This window comes from Lithobates pipiens, unplaced genomic scaffold (genome assembly GCF_037356315.1).
Source record: "Lithobates pipiens isolate NorthernLeopardFrog02 unplaced genomic scaffold, aLitPip1_a1.2 Scaffold_23, whole genome shotgun sequence".
In the NCBI taxonomy this organism is placed as follows: domain Eukaryota; kingdom Metazoa; phylum Chordata; class Amphibia; order Anura; family Ranidae; genus Lithobates; species Lithobates pipiens.
This window is the reverse complement of record NW_027507785.1, coordinates 307,557,443-307,577,227: the sequence shown is the minus strand read 5'-3', so window position 1 is coordinate 307,577,227 and position 19,785 is coordinate 307,557,443. Positions and strand designations below refer to the sequence as shown.

The 19,785-nt window shown below is 44.2% G+C and overlaps 1 protein-coding gene across 4 annotated transcripts in view; it reads right to left on the bottom strand.

Annotated features, from left to right (window-relative positions):
* The window catches only part of NEGR1 (neuronal growth regulator 1), an 846,141-nt gene that overhangs the window by 101,025 nt on the left and 725,331 nt on the right, over positions 1-19,785 (bottom strand). The window lies entirely within an intron of this gene.

The following is a 19,785-nucleotide window of genomic DNA, read 5'->3' as shown; positions in this document are numbered from 1 at the left end:
TGAGATATACCAGGATGCACTGGGAAACCAACAAGTGAACCGGAAAGACACCATCAGCAGTCACTTCCAGTTCATGAGTATATAGTCTGGAATTCTAGTCTGGTGAAGACGTCAAATCTGGTGTGCAGCATGGAGCAGCAGGAAGTTTAGCAGGGACCAGACTGGAGCAGAGCAACTAGCAGGCAGCACATGTGGTGTGCAACATGGGAACTCTATAACAGAAGGTGAGCGGGGACTGGAGAGAGAGGACTGAGTGGGCGACTAGAGCAGGAGAAACTAGAAAATGTCAAATGTGGTGAGCAGTATGGGAGAAATATAGCGGGAGGTAAGCTGGGACCAGAGAGAGGAGGATCAGGAAACCAGAGGATTAGCAAATCTGGGGGTGACTATGAGTAGGGGATCAGCAGAGCTGGGGGTGTTACCATTATGTGGTGGATTAGCAAAGCTGGTGGTACTAATAAGCTGGGGATCTGCTGAGTGTGGGTACTACTGAGCTGGAGTTCTACTGGGCCACTTTAAAACACAATGAAAAATAAACACACAGGGCATGTGCCAAGTTTTATTAAAGCTTCAGAAAAGCATCCACAGAATCAGAACAATTAAAAACACATCAAAAAAGCATTTTGAAGCGGTAAGTGCTTTAATGTGTGCTTTAATGTGTGTTTTAATGTGTGTTGACATTGGTGGCCCAGTGGTGTAGTGGTTAGTACTCTTGCCTAGCAGTACAAAGGGTCACTGGTTTGAATCCCAACCACAACACTATCTGCCTGGAGTTTGTATGTTCTCCCTGTGCCTGTGTGGGTTTCCTCCCACACTCCAAAGACATGCTGGTAGGTTAATTGGCTTCTGTCCAAAATTGGCCTTAGTATATGAATGCAGACCTTGGATTGTGGGCTCATTGAGGGTAGGGACCGATGTGAGTGTGCAATATACAGGGATAGGGACAATTGTAGACACTCACTCAGGATGGACTGGGGTTCAACCTTACTAGCTATAAGAGCTGTACTGGTTGGGCTCATAGATGGATCCATAATCGAAACTTAGGGCTCTGCAATGAGAGGCATGGCTACAGGTCATGGGCGCCACTGAGAACTGGACTGGAATGATGCTAAAAGTGTATTTCAATAACAATTTATTTGGATATTAGATAAGTAAATGTTACTTTTAATTCATTTTTGCGTGCAAGTATGTTTTCATTCCCTAGCACTTTATTGGTAGGATTAAAATTAATCTGTGCGGCAAATTTCATTCCCTCTCCATCTCTATTACACCCCCATTCTCTTCCTTCTCCTTCTTTTTAACCCCCCTCTTCTCTCTTTTTATTCTCTCTTTTTTGTTTATCCTTTACCACTATCAGCTATAATCATCAGTAATAATCATTATCCTCCATTTACGGTTATGTCATTCTGTTTGCATACATCAGCTTTGGCAATACATCTTTTTAACATTAGCCTATTAAAGATTTTTATGGAGGACAATATATATATATATATATATATATATATATATATATATATATACACATACCGAGAAGTTGTTAGTGTACTCCGCATGATATTTGCTCATATTGAATGAATGAATATTGAAGTGGTTGATGGCTGTTTTATTGAAATTGCCACTACAACTACTTTTTGCTACAGGTATGCCTATAGTAAGGCTTACCTGTAGCTACCCTGGATATCTCCTAAACCTACATGATTTAGGAGATATCCCCTCTATCTGCATGTGCTGACGTCATCGGAACATGCGCACTTGATGCAATGGCAGTACATGCCGTTGCTTCAGTTAGACTGTGTCATTACCGGCGGCTCTCGTGCGCATGCGCGGGAGTGATGTAATCATGTCTCCGGCCAATCACAGCGACAGAGCCCGTAGTACCTGGAAATAACTCCGGGAGCGATGTGGCCGGCCGGAGTGGTGAATGAGGACCGCTGTGGGGGCTTCCATCTAAGGTAAGTAATATATACCGAGCTAGTATGCTATGCATACTACCTCATTATGCCTTTGTCTTGCGGGTTTTTCTTTTTCTTTTTTTTGTTTGTGGGTTTACAACCACTTTAAGAAGGATAATTTGTCTGCGTGTGATTGTAAACATATCCCTAATTAGCCCTCCCTGTCTTCATACCTCTATTACTAAGGCCAAAACAGCCTCCGGAGGAACAAGAGATACACACTCATGAACATTAATGACATCCACCTCTTAGTCCGTAGGGTTCAATATTGAGTTGGCCCACCCTTTGCAGCTATAACAACTTCAACTCTTCTGGGAAGGCTGTCCCCAAGGTTTAGGAGTGTGTCTATGGGAATGTTTAAACATTTTTCGAAGCACATTTGTGAGGTCAGGCACTGATGTTGTAGGAAAAGGCCTGGCTTGCAGTGTCTGCTCTAATTCATCCTAAAGGTGTTTTTATTGGGTTGAGGTCAGGACTCTATGCAGGCCAGTCAAGTTCCTCCACCCTAAACTCACCCATCCATGTCTTTATGGACCTTGCTTTGTGCACTGGTGCACAGTCATTTTGGAACAGGAAGGGGCCATCCCCAAACTTTTCCCATAAAGTTGGAAGCATGAAATTGTCCAAAATGTCTTGGTATGCTGATGCCTTAAGATTTCACTTCACTGGAACTAAGGGGCCAAGCCCACCCCCTGAAAAACGACCCCACACCATAATCCCCCCTCCACCAAATGATTTGGAGGGGTGGCCAAACACTTTTGGCAATATAGTGTGGATGAGCAAGTTTGGGGTGGAGGAACTTGACTGGCCTGCACCTGAGTCCTGACCTCAACCCGATAGAACACCTCTGGGGTAAATTAAAGTATAGACTGCGAGCCAGGCCTTCTAGTCCACATCATTGCTTGACCTCACAAATGCGCTCCTGGTAGAATGGTCAAACATTCCCATAGACACACTCCTAAACCTTGTGGACATCATTCCTAGAAGAGTTGAAGCTGTTATAGCTGCAAAGAGTGGGCCAACTCAATATTGAACCCTACGGACTAGGACTGGGATGCCAATAAAGTTCATGTGTGTAAAGGCATGTCCCAATACTTTTGGCTATATAGTGTCCACTCTCTTTATCAATCCTTGATCTTTGGAACCTAGTGGCGGTGAGGCTTTCTTCTTTGCTGCTGTGTGGAATATTTTATACATTATATTGAGGCATATTCAGGCAATTTATAATTAAACACCTATACATATTACATAATCTGAGTCCTTGAGATATATAAGAAGCTAGTTGGAGATCTGATCTTTCGAGGTGAGACTTATTTTTCAGAACCAATTGTTGATTGAACCTGGCCCAACCAGACATCAATAATCAATGCTGTCATGATCCAATATCCTTTTGTTAAATAATGTAAAGTTTTTTTTTTGCATATCTAGGATGTTTCAGACGCTCAGATAAAGAGTTTAGGATGTATACAAGTATATGTTGAGGCAATAGTCTACATTTTCACATAACACCAATAAATCATCGTGCCATCCAATGGATTTTCAGTAACTACACTTGCTGAGACATATTCATATTGACCTAGCTAAGTAACACACGAGAAGAAAAAAATCTATATTCTTGTTCTTCAGCTCAAACAAAGAGAATTTCCTGCTGTGTAAAAATAATCTAGAAAGCAGTCAGTAAATCAGCCTAAACCTAGGAAAAGCTGTGCAACTGCAGTGAAATTATACACAATCCAGACGCATTAGGTGATTCTGAGTCATAGGTACTGCTGGTGGATGATATAATCAAGAATTTTTGTGCCAAAATAATTACAGGAAATGGTAGTAGAACCTGCTTTATTTATTGTTAAATCGTTCAGGTCTACATTTAAATTTTCTATTGACTTAAGACCAGCTTGAGGTCTAAGGCCGCATACACACGATCGGATTTTCCGATGGGAATTGTGTGATAACAGACTGTTAGTGGAAAATCCGACCATGTGTACGCTCCATCGGACAATTGTTGTCGGACTTTCCACCAACAAATGTTGGATGGCAGGTTTTAAATTTTTCCGTGGACAAATGTCTGTTGTCGGACAAATGTCTGTACACAAGTCTGTCGGAACAAATGTCCAAAGTACAAACACGCATTCTCAGAAGCAAGGACGAGCCAGAAGCGGTCGGTCTTGTAAACGTAGCATTCATAATGGAGAATTAACATTCGCGACGCAGCAAATTATGAAATCTGGAAATGCAGCGCACAATTCTCTTCTTCTTTAATGGGATAATAATGAAGCTGCTTTGCTGGTGATACTGATGGATTATTGCAAACAAATTTTCAAAGGCTTTTCTTTTCTAGTGATATCAAGAGCATTATTATTATGCTTTTTTTTTTTTTTTTGGGGCAAGTTACCACAACACCATTATCCTGTAGTTTTTAAGATCAAAGATACAACTATGTTGGTGCCCCTTGTCAATTTTCCATTGTATTTTTTTCAATGTAACTGCCTACTCCAAAACTGTCATTTGAAGTAAAACACATAGCCAAGTATTCTACACAATTTTTTTATTGTGCATTAACCTCCCTGGCGGTAATCCCGAGTCTGGACTGGGGATCGCTGGAGGACACAGGGAGAGTTACTTACCTTGTCCCCTGGATCCAGCGATGTCCTCTACGCTGTGTGATCGAGCTGTCCTCCGCTACATGCACACAGTGCCCGAGTGCCGCCAAGCTCCGTTCCCTGCGACGTTACGGCGCACGGGAGCGGAGATCGGCGCCAAATTCAAAAAAGTAAAAAGACACAAAACATACACAGCACTGTAATCTTACAGATTACAGTAGTGTATTAAAAGTTACACACCCCCTTGGTCCCTAGTGGTCTGTCCAGTGCCCTGCATGCACTTTTATATTATAAATACTGTTTTTTCTGCCTAAGATTGTCCATAGCAACCAGAAAGTGTCCCTTTTTCAGTGTTTTAGGATTTGATTACATTATTGAATAATTTTTATTATTCTTTATTATATTATAAACTTTATCATACCCGGGATGTCTGCTAGACTCTAGTTTGAACAGATTTAAGAGAGTTATTCCTAAGAATTACAGGACTACAATATAAAACGCCAAATTTCCATGCAAAATAATTGTTACGCTTTCAGCACCTAAAACCAGAACTAATCATACCGCCAGGGAGGTTAAAAAAGAAAACAAATAAAATGAGACATGCTATCTGCCAATAGAACTTAACCAAAAAGTGCATTCTGTGCATCCAAAAATATAGAAAATATACCAAATCAAATCATTATTATTCAACCAAAAAAAATTATGTCAAAGTAATAACTCCAAGGCCAATAATAAATAACAAGTTATCATTTCCCATTCCGCAACAAATGGCCGTTCAGAAATCAACTGAAAAAGCACGAAATGAAAAGTGTGAAATGAAAAGCGCAAGATGAAAAGTGCGAAATGAAAAGCGCAAGATGAAAAGTGCGAAATGAAAAGCGCAAAATGAAAAGCGCGAACCAACACTCACCAAACTTCTACTAAAACGAAATTAGCAGAAGGAGCGCAAAGGGTGGCGCTAAAGAGATGAAAAACAACGTAGTACGTCTAGTACGTCACTACGTTCATATTTGTTGGCCGACAATTCCTTGCCATTTGTATGCAAGACAAGTTTGGGCCAACGCCCTTCGGACAAAAGTCCATGGTTTTGTTGGCCAACAATCCAATCGTGTGCACAAGGCTTTAATGTATGTCTCAAAGCATGTGGACACCCCTCCCAATGAATACGTTCAGGTGTTTCCAGCTTAAAGCTTACAGACATTTTAGACAATTGTGCACTTCCAACCTAGTGGGGTAAACACTTTTGTGTTCCAGCATGACTGTACCACTGTGCACAAAGCCAACTCCAAGAGCCTAAGGTGGAGGAACTCAAGTGGCCTACTGAGAGGCCTGACCTCAACCCTGCTGAACACCTCATGGCTGAATTGGAACACCGATTGCAGTGGTGGCTGGCATTTTTTTGTTTTTTTTTGGGGGGGGGGCAGAAAAAGGTAATCTCCCCCTGGTTATGCAATAAAAAGCATACTCGTACATGCGCACATGTGGAAGGACCCTGACCTCACAAATGCGCTTCTGGAAGAATGGTCAAACATTCCCATAGACACACTCCTAAACCTCATGGACGGTCTTCCCAGAAGAGTTGAAGCTGTTATATCTGCAAAGGGTGGGCCAACTCAATATTGAACCCTACGGACTAAGACTGGGATGCCATTAAAGTTTATATGTGTGTAAAGCAAAGCAGGCATCCCAATACTGTTGGTAATATAGTGTATACTGACGCCTTTTTTAACAGCTGCTGTAATTTAAAAAAAACACATTGATAAGATTATTTACATCAAGCTGATCACTTTTGCACATATATCTAAAAATCCATTAAAAAGACATCCCCTTTAATTACTGTTGTTGGTGAGCCTGACAGGGGTGCATTAATGACTTTTACACTAAAACGGCACTTATCGGTTAAACGTACGCCTCGGGCGCGCAAGAAAACTTGCCATTTAAATCAACATGGGGCACACAGCTTGCCTACAGAAAATAAACACATTTTTATCTCGTCGGGGATCCTGTACATCAAACCCCTAAAAATCCTACAACTACAATGATTCCAAGACTATAAGAAGGCAGCCAGGCACTCCCAAGATCCCAACTCTACCCATCAATAACACGGGAGCGCCATACGTCTAAAAACACGCACCTGTTCAAATGGAGAATTCTTCAAGACAGCTGCTTCCTAATTGGTGGTGTTCATTCATTGCAAAGTATATAGAGCACTTTCAGGGCTCGTTTAGATTAATGTTGCCCTCTGAAGAGCATTCTGTGATAATTTGCTTTTCTGAGAGTGTTTGACACTCAGTGAGGAAGTCGTATATCGCCTCCTCACTGCCTCTTTTAACTCCTAAAAGCCTACACCCCCTCCGTCCCATTCACTTGAATGGGTTGCATTTGGTAGGTAGTAAAGTTGACTGAATGCAACAAGGGGTTATAATTCTTGGTACACCAAAGCATCGCAAGCTCTGTCAAGTATACAATCAGGTCCGGTTGTCTGCAGCTTAAGGGGAAAGGCGGTTGGGTGGGGTGGCAAAAACATGGTTCTAAGGCTGCCTATACATATACGTCGGCAGGCACAGGCAGGCAAATGGGTGTACAGGTACGTCCCTTTATTTGCGCCCGCCGCGGGAGCGGGTCCCGGGAGCTCGATGTTCTCCAGCGGCCCGCGATTGCGGTGTGGAGAGGTGCAACGGGGAAATGCCTTTGTAAACAAGGCATTTCCCTGTTCTGCCTTGTGTCATGGCAAAGATCTACTGCTCCTTGTTATCGGGAGCAGTGATCACTGTCATGTCCTAGGTAGTCCATCCCCCCACAGTTAGAATCACACCCTAGGACACACTTAACCTCTTGATCGCCCCCTAGTGTTTAACCCCTTCCCTGCCAATGTTATTTACACAGTAATCAGTGCTTTTTTTATAGCACTGATCACTGTGTAAATGACAATGGTCCCAAAATAGTGTCAAAAGTGTCCGATGTGTCCGCCATAATGTCACAGTCATGATAGAAATCGCTGATCGCTGACTTTACTGATAATAAAAAAAATTTATAAGAAAAATGCCATAAAACTATCCCCTATTTTGTAGACGCTATAACTTTTGAGCAACCCAATTAATATACGCTTATTGTGATTTTTTTTTACCAAAAATATGTAGAAGAATGAAAATCGGCCTAAACTATTTTTGGGAGATACTTATTATAGCATAAAGAAAAACATTTTGCATTTTTTTTCAAAATTGACGCTCTTTTTTTGTTTATAGCGCAAAAAATAAAAAACGCAGAGGTGATCAAATACCACCAAAAGAAAGCTCCATTTGTGGGAAAAAAAGGACGTCAATTTTATTTGGGTACAACGTCGCACGACCGCGCAATTGTCAGTTAAAGCGACGCAATGCGGAATCACAGAAAGGGCGCATAATAGTGTGTATGGAATGGAGAGCTTGCACATCTGGAAAGGCACCACCAATGCTGAAGGATATATCCAGGTTTTTATGCTCAGGCAAGAATGGGACAACATTTCTCCCCCATAACTCCAGCAACTGGTCTCCTCGGTTCCCAGACATTTAAGGCCTCATTCACACCTTGTAGCTCGCTGGAGGAAAAAAATAACCATTATTCTCTATGGAGTTGGTTCATACCTCCACTACAAGTTGCCTGAAGCCAAATGCCTGAAGCTCAAAAAGTTCTGGAGCTGATTGGTGCATTTTAGAAGTGTTTTTTGTTCCATAGAAATGCATGGAAATGCTTAATTTGGGCATTTTGTCACACGTTTTTGAGTGTTTTTCTGCTCAAATGCAATTATTACATGAAAAAATAAATAAATAAAGAAATAATAAAATAAATAAATATGTAATAAAAAGTAATTAAAAAAAAAAAACACTAACCACCAGGGCTGGACTGGGACAGAAATTCGGCCCTGGACGTCATCCAGACCGGCCCACTTACGTTTTGAGTGTCCCATCAGCATTCCCTTTACATCAGATTCTCATCAGCAGCCCCCTTACATCAGAGTCCTATCACCAGCTCTTTACATCAAAATTCCCACCACCAGCTCTTTACATCAGAGTCCCACCACCAGCTCTTTACATCAGAGTCCCACCACCAGCTCTTTACATCAGAGTCCCACCACCAGCTCTTTACATCAGAGTCCCACCACCAGCTCTTTACATCAGAGTCCCACCACCAGTTCCTTACATCAGAGTCCCACCACCAGCTTGCACATCTGGAAAGGCACCACCAATGCTGAAGGATATATCCAGGTTTTTATGCTCATCAGCAGCCCCCTTACATCAGAGTCCTATCACCAGCTCTTTACATCAGAGTCCCACCACCAGCTCTTTACATCAGAGTCCCACCACCAGTTCCTTACATCAGAGTCCCACCACCAGCTCCTTACATCAGAGTCCCACCACCAGTTCCTTACATCAGAGTCCCACCACCAGCTCCTTACATCAGACTCTGATGTAAGGAGCTGGTGGTGGGACTCTGATGTAAGGAACTGGTGGTGGGACTCTGATGTAAGGAACTGGTGGTGGGACTCTGATGTAAAGAGCTGGTGGTGGGACTCTGATGTAAAGAGCTGGTGATAGGACTCTGATGTAAGGGGGCTGCTGATGAGCATAAAAACCTGGATATATCCTTCAGCATTGGTGGTGCCTTTCCAGATGTGCAAGCTCTCCATTCCATACACACTATTATGCGCCCTTTCTGTGATTCCGCATTGCGTTGCTTTAACTGACAATTGCGCGGTCGTGCGACGTTGTACCCAAACAAAATTGACGTCCTTTTTTTCCCACAAATGAAGCTTTCTTTTGGTGGTATTTGATCACCTCTGCGTTTTTTATTTTTTGCGCTATAAACAAAAAAAGAGCGTCAATTTTGAAAAAAAATGCAAAATGTTTTACTTTATGCTATAATAAGTATCTCATAAAAATAGTTTAGGCCGATTTTCATTCTTCTACATATTTTTGGTAAAAAAAAAATCACAATAAGCGTATATTAATTGGGTTGCTCAAAAGTTATAGCGTCTACAAAATAGGGGATAGTTTTATGGCATTTTTCCGATGGAGCATACAAACGGTCGGATTTTCCACCAACAGCCTGTCATCACACAATTCCCATGGAAAAATCCGATCGTGTGTATGAGGCTTTACTGTGTGAGGGGGAGGTGCTTGTACTATAAGAAAACAGACATTTGTGTTCTTTTGTTGCAGAAACCCAAGATCTGTCTTATGTCACAGAACGGCGATCTGCCTTGTTTACATAGGCAGACTGCTGTTCAGTCTGCCTCCAAGACGATCGGCAAGTCCTGATGGACATAGGGTCTGCTGGTCCCACTGATTGGCTCCCGCTGTGATTGGACACACACATTGGAATGGGTCGCTGGCGCACGCCCCAGACCCAGAAGAAAAAATCACGTACAGGTATGAGATTTTGCGCTACAAGCCGTCCTGCTGCACGAAACGTACGTGGGGCGGTTCTTAAGAGGTTAATATCACTTGAAGTAGTGGATGTGTGTGTATTATTTCTTGGAGAATAACTGTATCATTTATTGTCACTTTAATATCAAAGAGAAATCCACAAATAGGAGGACCAAAAAGAAAAACTCTTCCAAAGCTGGGAGTGAAGATGAAGACTCCCAATATGAACATAAGGGGTATCAGAGCCCATCAATGCCACAAAAGCTGATGTATGTACTAAACAGCAATTAGGGGCCCGATGAGTGAATCAAACTGCATAGTCACTGCTCCGAAACGTCTTATTTTCGGTTATACGAGAGATGAAATTAATCTCTATTATCTTTTTTTTTTTTTTAACTGTCAGTTTGAATATGTTAATTTTTTAAATAAGTGATCTGATCACTGTACAGACTTTGTAAATGAAAAAATAAATAAAAGTAGGTCACGTTCCTCCGTCCTCGGCTGCATGAGACGCGGCTTTGCTTTGTAATGATGGATTGTATTACCAGGAAATGCTAATTCAGTCATTTGAACCATATACAGTGCTCAGAATATCAAGTGTCTGTTAGCGGAGCACTCCGGAGAAAACACAAAGAAAAATGTGCCGATAAAATAAACAGGGAATGGGGTCAACCTGGCCTGACCATCATACTGGAGAGGTTGTAATGGGCCAAGCCAATATTTTGTTGGTGGTCATCCGGTGTCCTGGAAACAGCGTCATATGGCAAATATTCATTAGGCTACACCACTTGTTTTTTTCTGCACATTGCCTTTTGGCCGAGACTGGAGGGATTTTTGTTAGCAGGCCAAAAGGCCTAGCTACTGGCACTGTTTTTTTTATTATTTAGTTCTTTTTTGTCACATGTGTATTACTTATCTACACTATATTACCAAAAGTATCGGGACACCTGCCTTTACACGGACATGAACTTTAAAGCGGAGGTCCACCCTAAAGTGGAGCTTCCGCTCATTGGAACCCTCCCCCCCTCCGGCGCCACAATTGGCACCTTTCAGGGGGGAGGGGGGTGCAGGTACCTGTACAGTACAGGTATCTGCCCCACTTCCGGCATAGATATCTGCAGAAGCTACGCCCCTTTCTGCAGAATCTACGCCCCTTTCTGAAGGTCCCCCGCTGTCTGCTGGGAAACACACGGATCCCAGAGACAGCGGGGACCATCCTTATTGCGCAGCGCGACTCGCGCATGCGCAGTAGGGAACCGGGAAATTAAGCCGAAAGGCTCCACTTCCTGATTCCCATACCCAAGATGGCGGCGGCAGCACCCGAGAGACGATCGAGAGATCGGCTTCGGGTGAGGACATCGCGGGCGTGCTGGACAGGTAAGTGTCACTATTTTAAAAGTCAGCAGCTGCAGTATTTGTAGCTGCTGACTTTTTAAAAAAAAAAAAAACTCCCGGCGGACTCCCGCTTTAATGGAATCCCATTCTTAGTCTGTAGGGTTCAATATTGAGTTGGCCCACCCTTTGCAGCTATTGCCACGTACACACAATCGGAATTCCGGTCAGAAAAAGACAGATGAGAGCTTTTCATTGGGAAATGCGACCGCGTGTGCGCTCCATCGGAATTTAGCTGTTCGAATTTCCGCCAGCAAAAAATCAATAGCTTGTTCTCAATTTTCCCAACGGAAAAACTTTCTATCGGAAATTCCGATCGCGTGTATGCAATTCTGATGCGCAAAAACTCACGCATGCTCAGATTCAACTAGGAGATGGCAACTATTGGACACTGGGTATTGAACTTCCCTTTTCTAGTCCCGTCGTACGTGTTGTATGTCGCCGCGTTCTTGGCGGTTGGAATTTGGTGTGACCGTGTGTAGGCAAGACAGCTTGAGCGAAATCCCGTCAGAATTCCAGAGCTTTTTCTGACCAAAATTCCGATCGTGTGTAAGCGGCATAACAGCTTCACCTCTTCTGGGAAGGCTGTCCACAAGGTTTAGGAGTGTGTCTATGGGGATGTTTGACCATTCTTCCAGAAGAGCATTTCTGAGTTCACACACTGATGTTGGACAAAAAGGCCTGGCTCTCAGTATGTGCTCTAATTCATCCCAGAGGTGTTCTATTGGGTTGAGGTCAGGGCTCTGTGCAGGCCAGTCAAGTTCCTCCACCCCAAACTCGCTCATCCATGTCTTTATGGACCTTGCTTTGTGCACTGGTCCAAATCATGTGGTGGATTATGGAGTGGGGCTCCACTTTACTCAACAAGGTCTTAGCCTTCACTGTTGATGTCACTGATGCCGTGTACACACGGTCGGATATTCCAGCAGAAAAAGTCAGACGGAATCTTTTCATCGGATATGTGGGCCTCATCGGACTTTTCTTTTGAAAATTCTGACGGACCTACCTAGAAATAAAACATGTTTTAAATCTTTCTGATGGAATCAGTTCCTATTGGGAAAACAGTTCATCTGTGTGCTGTTCCCGACGGACCATAAACGACGCAAGGGCAGCTATTGGCTGCTGGCTATTGAACTTCCTTTTTCTAGTCCTGTCATACGTGTTGTATGTCACCTCGTTCTAGACGATCTGATTTTGGTGTGATCGGGTGCAGGCAAGTCTGTTTCAGTGGAATTCTGTCAGAACTCTGTCAGAAAAACCGTCAGAGTTTATTCTGATGGAAAAACCGGTTGTGTGTACGCGGCATCAGACTGTAAAGCCCCACACACACTATCAGATTTTCTGCTGATTTTTGTCTTCACATTTACCAAAAACATGTTGTGGAAGGGCCTGCCTGATTGTATACACATTGAAACGCCTAAGATTTGACCTCATATTATATGGTTTTGGTAAATCTGAAGACAAAAATCTGCAGAAAATCTGATCGTGTGTATGGGGCTTTACTTCCACTATAGTCCCAAGCAACTCGTCAGCAGCTCCTCAACATTTTTTCAGGATTAACCTGATTGAATTATCTCATCATTTTATATTACTGTTCATATGTAACTTTTTTCCTTTTACTGTATAATGTTTATTCGTTATCTTTGTTAAATACCTACTTGTATACGAAGTAAAAGATTTTTGACAAGGATTATGGTGTGGGGTTGTTTTTCAGGGGTTGGTCTTGGCCATTTTAGACAATTTTGCGCTCTCAGCTTTGTGGGAAGAATTTGGGGATAGCCCCTTCCTATTTCACCATGACTGCACACCAGTGCACAAAGCAAGGTCCATAAAGACTTGGATGAGCGAGTTTGGGGTGCAAGAACTTGACTGGCCTGCCTGAACCTGATAGAACACCTTTGGGATGAATTAGAGCAGAGACTGCGTGCCAGGCCTTCTCGTCCACATCAGTGCCTGACCTTACAAATGCACTTCTGGAAGAATGGTCAAACATTCCCATAGACACACTCCTAAACCTTGTGGACAGCCTTCCCAGAACAGTTGAAGCTCTTTTAGCTGCAAAGGGTGGGCCAACTCAATATTGAACCCTACGGACTAAGATTGGGATGCCATTAAATTTCATGTGCGTGTAAAGGCAGGTGTCCCAATACTTTTGGTAATATAGTGTATGTGTGGCTTTCACTTGCGGATGGTAGAGTGTGGTTCAGAGGCGTATCTAGGATTCACCCGGACAGTTTGGGTTTGAAATCATATGTCCGGGTTTCAGACAACATGAAACCCGGACACATTATTCAGACTGGACTATGGCTTTCCAGCAGGTTTACTGGCTGCAGTTAGCTAAGCTAATGCCACGTACACACGACCGGACTTTTCGACAGACTTGGCCTGGTGGACTGGAATCCATCAGACAATTCGATCGTGTATGAGCTCCAGTGGACTTTTTCTTCCCAAAAGTCCGGCGGACCTAGAAATAAAACTGGCTTCAAATCTTTCCGACGGACTCAAGTGCGGTCGAAAAATCCAGTCGTCTGTGTGCCAGTCCGACAAACTAAAACCGACGCTAGGGCAGCTATTGGCTACTAGCTATAAACTTCCTTATTCTATGTCATCACGTTCGAATCCGTCTGACTTTTGGAGTGATGGTGTGTGGCCAAGTCCGTTCATTTGAAAGTCCGGCGGATTGTCCGCCGAAAAGTCCGGTTGTGTGTACGTGGCATTAGAGTGTCTGTTACACTCTCTTTCACACTGCCCAAAACCAACACTAACAATCCGACCCCCAAAACCACAGAGACGGGAGAGGAGAGAGGGCTCGATCTGCACCTCTTTCGCCCACCCCTATCCCTTTGTGTCTGCCCACACTCCAATCCCCGGTGTTGTGCCTCAGAAAAGGAAAGTGGGGGCCGGAAATTGGAAGTCCAGCAGCCTCAGATACACCTGAATGAGAGGTGCTGACTGAAGTCTCCCCCTTCTCTCTCCTGCCTCTGAGTGAGTACACTAAGATAAATCAGGGTTCTCAGAGCACCCCTTACATCGGGGTTTCTCCTTTACACCAGAGGCCATAGTGTTCCCCCTTACAGCAGAGTCCTTTCCGTACATCAGAGTGCTCAGTGTCCCCCCCTTAAATCAGATCACCCCTTATGCCCCGTACACACGATCGGACTTTCCGACAACAAAACCGTGGAATTTTGTTTGAAGGTTGTTGGCTCCAACTTGTCTTGAATACACACAGTTACACAAATGTTGGTCAACAATTACGAACGTAGTGACGTACAATACGTACATGATATCTCCATTACAAACGCTAGTTTTACAAGACCGATCGCTTCCAGCTTGTCCTTGATTCCGAGCATGCGTGGACTTTTGTGCAACGGACTTGTGTACACACGATCGGAAAGTTCAACAAAAAAACATTTGTCGGCGGAAAATGTAAGAACCTGCTAGCCAACATTTGTTGGCGGAAAGTCCGACAACAAATGTTCAATGGAGCATACACACGGTCGGACTTTCCGCCAACAAGCTCACATCCAAAATTTGTTGTCGGAAATTCCGATCGTGTGTACGGGGCATTACACTTGTGGTCATTGGAAATAATTACCTCCTTACAGATAGCTGAAAAGGTCAGTGGTGTGAGTGGGAAGTTATCCGAGAGGCAGAAATTGCCCAATGCTGAAGGAACCCCTAGTAACCTCTGGAGGAACCCAGAGCAACCCTTAGAGTCCCCAGAGTTCTCCCTTACATCAAAGTCTGCAGAGCCCTCCCTTACAGTGAAACGGAACTCTTGGAGTTCAGATGTAAAAGAGGAACTCTATGAACTCTGATGTAAAGGGGGTCTCTTGTTATTAATATCATGTGATTAGAAATGTTATTTTATCGCAAAATATATTTATAGTTTATAGTATACTATGATAAAAAATTGCAATGCGCCGCTTAAGTGTTCGGGTTTGATTTGAAGAAAAGGTGGCAACCATAGGCGTAACTAGGTCCTTAAGGGCCTCAGTGCACTTCTGTCGCGGGGCCCTTTATAAGCCCCACTTCACACTTACTAAACCCGGCGCACACAGAATCTGGTGCAGCTCTGCATAGCAACCAATCAGTTTCTAGGTTTACTTGTTGGAGCTTAAAGCGGAGGTCCACCCTAAAGTGGACCTTCCGCTCATTGGAATCTCCCCCCCCCCTCCGGCGCCACAATTGGCACCTTTCAGGGGGGAGGGCGGTGCAGGTACCTGTACAGTACAGGTATCTGCACCCACTTCCGGCGTAGATTCTGCAGAAGGTACGCCCCTTTCCGCAGAATCCACGCCCCTTTCCGAAAGTCCCCCCGCTGCCTGCTGGGAAACACACGGATCCCAGAGACATCGGGGACCATCCTTATTGCGCAGAGCGACTCGCGCATGCGCAGTAGGGAACCGGGAAATGAAGCCGAAAGGCTCCACTTCCTGATTCCCATAGCCAAGATGGCAGCGGCAGCACCCGAGAGATGATCAAGAGATCGGCTCTGGGTGCCGACATCGCGGGCGCGCTGGGCGGGTAAGTGTCACTATTTTAACCACTTCAATACCGGGCACTTAAACACCTTCCTGCCCAGACCAATTTTGAGCTTTCAGCGCTGTCGTACTTTGAATGACAATTGCGCGGTCATGCTACACTGTACCCAAATGAAATTTTTATCATTTTTTTCCCACAAATAGAGATTTCTTTTGGTGGTATTTGATCACCTCTGCGGTTTTTATTTTTTGCTAAACAAATAAAAAAATACCGAAAATTTTGAAAAAAAAAAAGTTTTTTTTTGTTTCAGTTTCAAAACTTTGCAAATAAGTACGTTTTCTCCTTCACTGATGGGAACTGATGGGGTTACACTGATGGGCAATAATAAGGCGGCACTGATGGGCACCGATGAGGTGGCACCAATGAAGTGGCACTGATGAGGTGGCATTGATGGACACCGATATGTAGCACTGATAGGCGGCACTGATGGGTGGCACTGATGGGCGACATGGATGGGCACTGATAGGTGGCACAAATTGGCACGGATTGGCATGGATGGGCATGGATAGGTGGCACAGGTGGGCATGGGTTAGGCAGCACAGGTGGGCATGGGTAGGCGGCACAGGTGGGCATGAGTAGGTGGCACAGGTGGGCATGGGTAGGCGGCACAGGTGGGCATGGGTAGGCACTGATAGGCGGCACAGATGGGAACTGATAGGCGGCATTGTATTATAATATATTGTACTAATGGATGCCAATCAGTGCCAATCAATAATGCATGCCAATCAGTGATGCCCATTGTGGGCACTGATTGGCATCCATTATGGGCACTGATTGGCATCCATTGTGGCACTGACTGGAATCCCTGGTGGTCTAGGGTGGCATACCTTGTCCTTGGCATCCCTGGTGGTCTGGTGGATTCCCTGGTGGTCCAGTGTGGGCATCCTCGGCGGGGCTGTGCTGATAATCGATCAGCACAGACCCCCCCTGTCAGAGGAGCAGCCGATCGGCTCTCCTCTACTCGCGTCTGACAGACGCGAGTGAGCAAAAGCCGATCACCGGCTTTTCCTATTTACACTGTGATCAGCCGTGATTGGACACGGCTGATCACGTGGTAAAGAGTCTCCATCGGAGACTCTTTACTGACATCGTAGTTGCCGGGTGTCAGACTGACACCCCGCAACAACGATCGCCGCGATGCACGCCCCCGGGGCCGCGCAGCGGCTCATAATCCTGATCACGTCATATGACGTCCGGTCAGGATTATGCAACCACTTTGCTGCCGTCTATTTGCTATAGGGCGGGCGGCAAGTGGTTAAAAGTCAGCAGCTGCAGTATTCGTAGCTGCTGGCTTTTAAAAAAAAAAAACGGTGGAACTCCCGCGGACTCCCGCTTTAATTGAAAAAGCCGATGTTAGAAGCGGATTAATTACTATGTACAGCTGCGCCAAATTCTGTTTGCACCAGTTTTAGTAAATCTCCCCCTTAAAGTCACATGGCAAGTCAAAACACATTAATTTCAATGGGCGCCGTCTTAATCAATGTGATTCAAGTAGCAGCACCCTGCACTACTTTTCTGTGAATTTGGTGTGATTTGAATGCCTTAGACGAGTGTTTCTCAAGTCCAGTCCTCAAGGCGCCCCAACAGGTCACGTTTTCAGGATTTCCCTCAGATGAAACGGCTGTAGAAATTACCAAGCAGTGAAACTGATCAAATCACCTGTGCAAAATAAGGGAGAACCTGAAAACATGACCTGTTGGGGTGCCTTGAGGACTGGACTTGAGAAACACTGCCTCAGACTGCAATGGTAAATCACAAAAGTTGCAAGCAAGTTGCAAGGAAGTCGCTAGGAAATTGAAAGCAAGTCACAACTTTAGGGAGAGCTTTTTGGTCCTGCAGTGAGACCCTTTTACATGTCCTGCATCTGGCCCCCTTCCTGATTTTACCACCATGAGGCCTCCCCCCATGGTGGTGGAATGCCAGGGCCTGGTCGTAAGTGTACATCCTAGTTCCACCACTGGTGTAGGTCTTTGGATCTACCCTGAAGTCTAGGTGGAGGATATCTCCTGCCTTGGGGGGGGGGGGGGGGTCTCTCCTCAGGACAGCCCCTCACCTACCGATAGGACTAATTGGTCAGCTTTGGCTGATCATAAGAAAAAGGGTCCCCAGGGCTTTTTGGCTAGGTGGACCTGAGTGTGTCCTACCCCTGTCAGGAGTCTTGCATCCTGGTAGTCCAGGAGGGGTCCTTCCTCTTCGGGAGGGGACCATGTGACACACCCTAAGTACACTTTTATGTTATTTTTTCTTTCTTTATTTTTTATTTTTCTTCAAGGTATGTAAACATACCTTGTAATAGAAAAAAAGGATGATGGGTCCTCTTTATTGAGAGATCTGAGGTCAAACAGAGCCCCCAAATCTCTCATTTACCTTTAAAAGCAAAAGAAAAAAAAAGTAATTTTGCTTTAAAAAATTATTTTTTTAATAATTTACCATGGCCCAGGAACCGGAAGTGACATCAGACGTCGCTCCAGTCCTCCAAGGGCATAGAGATGAGTGGCGGCCACCTTGGCCTCGCCTTTCTCCATACCCAGCTAACATCTCCATCGGATTGTTCCTGGGCTTCCCCGACCCCTTAGGGGACCACTTTTATGCTACAGGGAATTTGGCTATAGTAGAAAAAAAATACTGGGGTTATGGCAGCTAGCTCGTCACATCAAAGAGAAGACGTATTTTTATTATGGGCAGGTCAGCAAGTGGTTACTTTTGAACAGTAACTGGAACAGTCCATTATCTTCCCAGGACTGGCTGGAGCTGAGGCCTGTTTTTAACCACTTCAGCCCCGGAAGTGTTTGCCCCCTTCCTGACCAGAGCACTTTTTGCGATTCGGCACTGCGTCGCTTTAAGTGACAATTGATCACCCCTGCATTTTTTATTTTTTTGTGCTATAAACCAAAAAACTGCGACAATTAAAAAAAAAAAGCAACATTTTTTACTTTTTTGCTATAATAAACATCCCCCAAAAATATATATAAAAATTATTTTTTCCTCAGTTTAGGCCGATATGTATTCTACGTTTTTTCGCAATAAGAGTATATTGATTGGTTTGCACAATATTTATAGAGTCTACAAAATAGGGGATAGTTTTATGGCATTTTTATTATTTATTTGTATTATTTATTAGTAATGGCGGCGATCTACGATTTTTATCGTGACTGCAACATTATGGCGGACACATCGGACACTTTTGACACTATTTCGGGACCATCGTCATTTATACAGCGATCAGTGCTATAAAAATGCAAAATCACTGCTCCTGATGACAGGGAGCGGTGATCTCTGTCATGTCACTAGGCAGAACGGGGAAATGCCTTGTTTATAGAGGCATCTCCCCATTCTACTTCTCCGTGACACGATCGCGGGCATTCGGCGGACATAGAGTCCGTGGGACCCGCAGTCTCGGTCGGGGAGAATGCGGCGCACGTGCGCACGGTGCAGCGGTCGGGAAGCAGTTAAAAATTTTCCTAGAATTCCACTTTAAGAGAAGAAAAGGCAAATCTATGATCCCATACAATTTTCTAAAATGCAACAAACTCCTGCATAATGTTTGTTTAGTCTCTAACAGGTACCATAAGTAATCACTGAAATGCGTAGGTTAATCAGTACTCAATTACCAACCACAAACTGCATAATTGGCTTCACTCGATGAGTATGTAGATTAATTCATCACAATTTAATACATTTTGCTTTTCCCATCTCCGGGGACAGTAATCCCGCCTTTTGCAGATGAGTAGGGCTGATGAGCTATTTACAAAGCTTTTTTAAAAGGCAAGCTGGGCGGATTCTTTCATAGCTAGAGAAGCGGCACAGTGGTGTAGTGGTTAGCACTCTCACCTAGCAGTAAGAAGGTCACTGGTTCAAATCCCAACCATGACACTACCTGCCTGGAGTTTG